Source organism: Diaphorina citri, unplaced genomic scaffold, assembly GCF_000475195.1.
Source record: "Diaphorina citri unplaced genomic scaffold, Diaci psyllid genome assembly version 1.1 scaffold16038, whole genome shotgun sequence".
NCBI classification, from domain to species: Eukaryota; Metazoa; Arthropoda; class Insecta; order Hemiptera; family Psyllidae; genus Diaphorina; species Diaphorina citri.
In genome coordinates this window covers 7,106-12,090 of record NW_007393400.1, presented here as the reverse complement: position 1 = coordinate 12,090, position 4,985 = coordinate 7,106, and the positions used below count along the sequence as shown (strand labels likewise).

At 38.4% G+C, this 4,985-nt stretch overlaps 1 pseudogene; it reads right to left on the bottom strand.

Moving 5' to 3' along the window:
• Positions 1 to 536: 536 nt before the first annotated feature.
• On the bottom strand, positions 537 to 2,420 carry LOC103523148 (annotated as a pseudogene).
• Positions 2,421 to 4,985: the final 2,565 nt, after the last annotated feature.

Here is a 4,985-nt window from a genome sequence, read left to right as displayed (position 1 = left end):
AGAGTTTGCCAGGTATATCTGCATCTCAAATCTCCTGTTCTGGTGTAATAGTGGTGTTGACACCCGCCTAACAAACTACCACGAGTTGGGAAACTGAGCGATCGTTCTCGTTGAACACACATCTGGGTTCGGTCTATCGGGGTAGTCGTGTCTGGAAAATAAAAAAGGAAATAAATTAATAAATTAGGTATAAAATAAATGAAAATAATAATAATAAAAAAAAAAAACAAGTAAGAAAAATGACTGTCTCCGTTCGACACACCGCTTTATATATACTCTTCGATATCTTTTAAGTAACACATTCTCTCCACGCACTTAAGGGACTAAGAAGTGATGGGAGTACGGTATCTACATCATGGAGACAACTCTTCACAACACAACCCGTTCAACCTCTTGAAGTGGTACCGTTGGTAGTAGGAGTTAATTAGTGGTTGTCCAGCAGGCACAGTAAGACGCGCTCCTGGCGTGGTGTGGTGATATGTGTCCCTCCACCCTCAAATGCCATTTTTACCTGTAAAAAAAAAAAAAAAAACATCTACTGTGAAAGCAATACTGATGTGAGTTGTATATGTATTTTATGTCAAAAATAATATAACTATGTAGTTATGCTAGGCATAGGCATACACATATTAAAAATAAAGAAATTATTAATAAAATAAATAATTAGATACTGTACCAGGTGGGTACCTAAACCTAATTAACCTATTTTACAGGGGGTTCATTTTTTTCTTTTTAATACATGTACCTAAGAATTTAGGAACATAATTATAAATTTCTATACATGACGGTAACAAATGGTAACATAAAATACAAGCATAATCAAGTATACTGTATCTTAACAAAGACATTAAAAAAGTACGTACTGAGTATAAAAAATTTTTAATGAAAAAACTCAACATACCTACACTTGTACTTATTATAAAGTACAATATATGGTACATTGTCTTAAGCAGCCCAAGCATTGTTTTCTATCTGGTCTTTCTGAATGTATTTCTGCATTTTAATACGTTCAGCAAATTGTGCAGCAAGAGGGTCCATGCCCACTGTTAAAATAGCAAGGACTTTGTCTGCATTAGAATAGTAGGCGGTAAACTTCAAAGCTTCCAAATCACCTACAATATCCACTTGGGTATGCCCTGCAGCATAACCTGCAAATCTAAAGCCAACACCAAACAACATGGTCCAGAAAAATGGGATGGTAGACAAAGAAGTTTTTTTCTCTACCATGTTGAGTGCAGCTATTCGACCATGGTACTGTGCAAGTTGATAATGTCCAATAGATGCATTTTTGTTATAAAATGAATGGAGAGGAGCATAAGCAATGTCTCCTCCAGCATAAACTCCAGGCACATTGGTCTCCAAGTATTCATTCACCACAACAGCTTTCTGGCCATTTAGTTCCACTCCTTTCCCATCCAAGTAGTTTGTATTGAGAACTGTACCAATCCCTACAATAACCAGATCTGCTGGTATAGTAGTGCCATTGTCCAAGTTTGCAGCAGTCACATCATTTTTTTCATTTTTCTCAAAACTGGAAACATTTGCTTTCATGACAAATTTTACACCTTTGCTTTCAAACAGCTTGGTGATACGTTCTCCTACTTCTTTACCCAATGATTCTTGAAATGGAACAGCACCTCTTCCTACAACTGTCACACTTTTCACTTTGCTTGCACAGAAAGCTGCAGCTTCCATACCAATGAATGATGAACCAATAACTACAACATTGGATTCTGGTGTAATGTGAGGTGCTATGTTGTTTGCATCCTCCACAGTTCTTAAGTAGAATACTTTGTTGACTCCATCAGCTTGTGAGATTGTTCGAGGGCTTGATCCAGTTGCCAAATATATTTTAGTAAAATCAATAGAGGTTCCATCTTGAAGTTTTATTTTCTTTTCATTCAACTCTGAGTCACTAATGATCTTTTTACCTTTGATAACATGGATATCATTATCTTTGTAAAACTCCTCTGTACGTAGAAGTATACTGTCAGCTTTTATATCCAGTTGTTTACTCAGTTTAACCCTGTCATATGGTAGAAAATTTTCATCAGTTATGAAATATAATTTTCCAGTAAATCCATTTTGACGTAAGGTTTCTACACATGTTGCACCAGAAGGTCCTCCACCTACAACAATAAATGTATCTTTGTTTCCACTGGATAGTTTAGCCATTGGCAGTTTTCTTTTCTTGTTCTTTAGTTCATCTTTCCTGGCTTGAACTACAACAGAGTCATCATTTTGGATGGTCACTTTATAACAAGGGAGACTGTCCATGCCTGGAAAATCTTCAATGTCTCCGGTAGCAATATTGAAGCAAGCACCATGCCAGGGACATCTTACTCGCCCATCACCAAGAGATCCTTTAACTAGGGGAGCTCCATAGTGAGAGCATTTGGTTCCAACAGCATAGATATTACCTGCAATGAAAAACATGGTAGGTACATGATTTCACCATTTCAGGACCTATCACTCAGGGCAAAAAAAAAAAAAAAAAAAAAAAAAAAAAACACAAAGGGGATTAGGACCTGCCTTAATGGACCAACCCGTTGAGGGTACCGGGAACCCACTCCCATACAACAAGCTTCCCCCGACCTTAGGTTCAACCGGTTTATAAAAAAAAAAATTTTAGTTAAAATCTCCAAGTAGGAAAACCCCTTCAAAATAAAAGAAGAAAAGGTAAAAGTTTGGAAAGACCCCCATGGTTACTAGAAAAAATGGGAAAACCTATTGTATATAAAAGGTTAATAGAAACATTTTTTCACGGGGAAGACAATGCAATCCCCCCTTCATAAATGATAAATCGAAAGAATAAATAGGCAACAAAAATGAGTCAAATTTTGCGGGGACAAGTATAAACATTTTCCCCCCCTTTTAAAAAAGTAGACGCCCCGCAAATTACCCCCTTGTATAATTTAAAAAGGGGGGTCCAATTTAGGTAAAAACCTTGCATTCCCCAAGCAAATTGGGACAACCCCCGCTTGGCCCTTCCCCAGGGAACAGCGAGGATTTGGTTGGGTTGATATTACATTAGAAAAAAAGGCCGGGTGGACCCTATCCCATAACTCCGCGTACCCCCGATCACTGAGAAGAAAAAAAAAGAAAATAGCAAAAAAGAAAGGACCCCCGATACTCCTACTGTTTGTCCTTCCATAAAACCCCCCCTACCAGTGAAATATTCTGGTTCCCGCGGGGCCACGCCCCGACGCCCCCTTTCGAAAGGGAAGTATCACACAAGAGGCGCGAGCGCGAGAGCGACGCCTTTTCGTCGGTGTGGTACGGGCTCCCCTGTAGAAAAGAAGGCAAAAAGGTAGGTGAGAGTATCAGTAAAATTAAAGGAACTATCACTTTCTTTCCGTATAAAACCCAAGGGGTTTTTGTCCCATATATACCACGATACGACCCCGTAGTTGTAGATTATGTTATTATTGCCCACCAACGCGCTAACCTCACACGGGCCGTCTTAACTCTGGGGGATAGTAGTCCCGGTTAGACATGTTCCTTTTTTTGTTTCATTTTTTTTTTTTTCTTTTTTTTGTAGGGGTTGGTTCGGTGGTCCACCCTTGGCTCGGAAAAAGAAAAGAGGTGTAGGTTGAGAGATCTTTACGCACACATCAAAATGGCTCAGGTAGGGGAACCCCTTGGGAATGAGGGTCAGAAATGAGTAAGGTTTTTGTCTTGTTTATTATAACTCTGATGAACCAAAAGCTTATTTTTTTTGGGTAAATCCAAAAGTGGATAAAAAATGTGTGAATGGGAAAAAAAACAAACCGTGCCATGTCTCCCTGGAAAAGAAAAGGTATAAAAAGAAAGGGGTTAAGGGTAAAAGGTGAAAAGAAGCACAGCGGAAAGAGACCCGCCTTCGAACTAAGTAGAAGGAATTTGGTCCCTGGTTGAACAAAGAAGTTTAAATTTTGTTTGTTAAGGAGACCGCCTCTATATCTGTGCCTCCCCCCACCCTACAAAACTCCCCAGTAGTTTTTGGGGCGCGCGCATTCAAAAGGGTCGAGAAAAGGGTGGGTATATTTTCCCTAGACTAAATCCTATAAGACCGTTTTGACAAATACCGCAGGCCGTTAGTGTATCTCCCTCTAGACCTTTTAAGTTACACACTATTACTTGGAATACACTAGGCAGTGCAGGTTGGTGTGCTTAAGGTTCGTTATTGTGAGAGATGTTTAGGAACTTTCATGTCTTCACTTTGTCAGTGACTTGAATAGGGATAGAATTTGATAATCTGCCTAACTGACTATTACATTACATGAGTCTAAAAATATTAATTAAGTTTACCCCGACTTCCATGTAAAACTAGGAAGAGCTAGATACATAATCAACGGAGTCAATAGTATGACATGTGTCGTACAAACAACATCAAACTTGCAGTAAAACAGTACAAATCGTAACAAATGTCTGTGTTTCAAATATAGTTATTAAATCACGAGAGCAAGACCAGAACAGGAGTCGTAACTTTAATAATTTAAATATGGACGGGTGTAAGAAATTATCAACTTTACTTTTCAAGAAAAGACCAACCACCAAAGACTTAGTCAAAAGAATACATAACCAAGTTGTCTCAGTGAAGAAAAGGTTACGCCAAGACGTTATTCATTAAAGTCTTTAGTTTAGTCTAAGAAAAACACCTCCTTCCCTTGATAGACACTGAGTTTTGTACGGTGGGAGGTAGGTTAGGTCTCCTAAAATAACTCTGTCAACAGACCATTCATTTCTCTACTATCAAGTGTCTTCAATTATCTCTTGAAAATAAAAGTTGCACTTGCTCCTGTTCAAACGTACCAAACTTTTATTCTTTCAAGAGAGCGAGTTATTACCACTTATTGTTCTTATATATCAATTGGACTACCACAAAATAAGTTGGTTCATAGCTTTATAAAACTTACCAATAATGACCACTGTATCCAAGTTCCACTACCTACTACCATCAGGAGTTTCTGATTTTCCGTGGAGACACTTAACTCCCTTTTTAT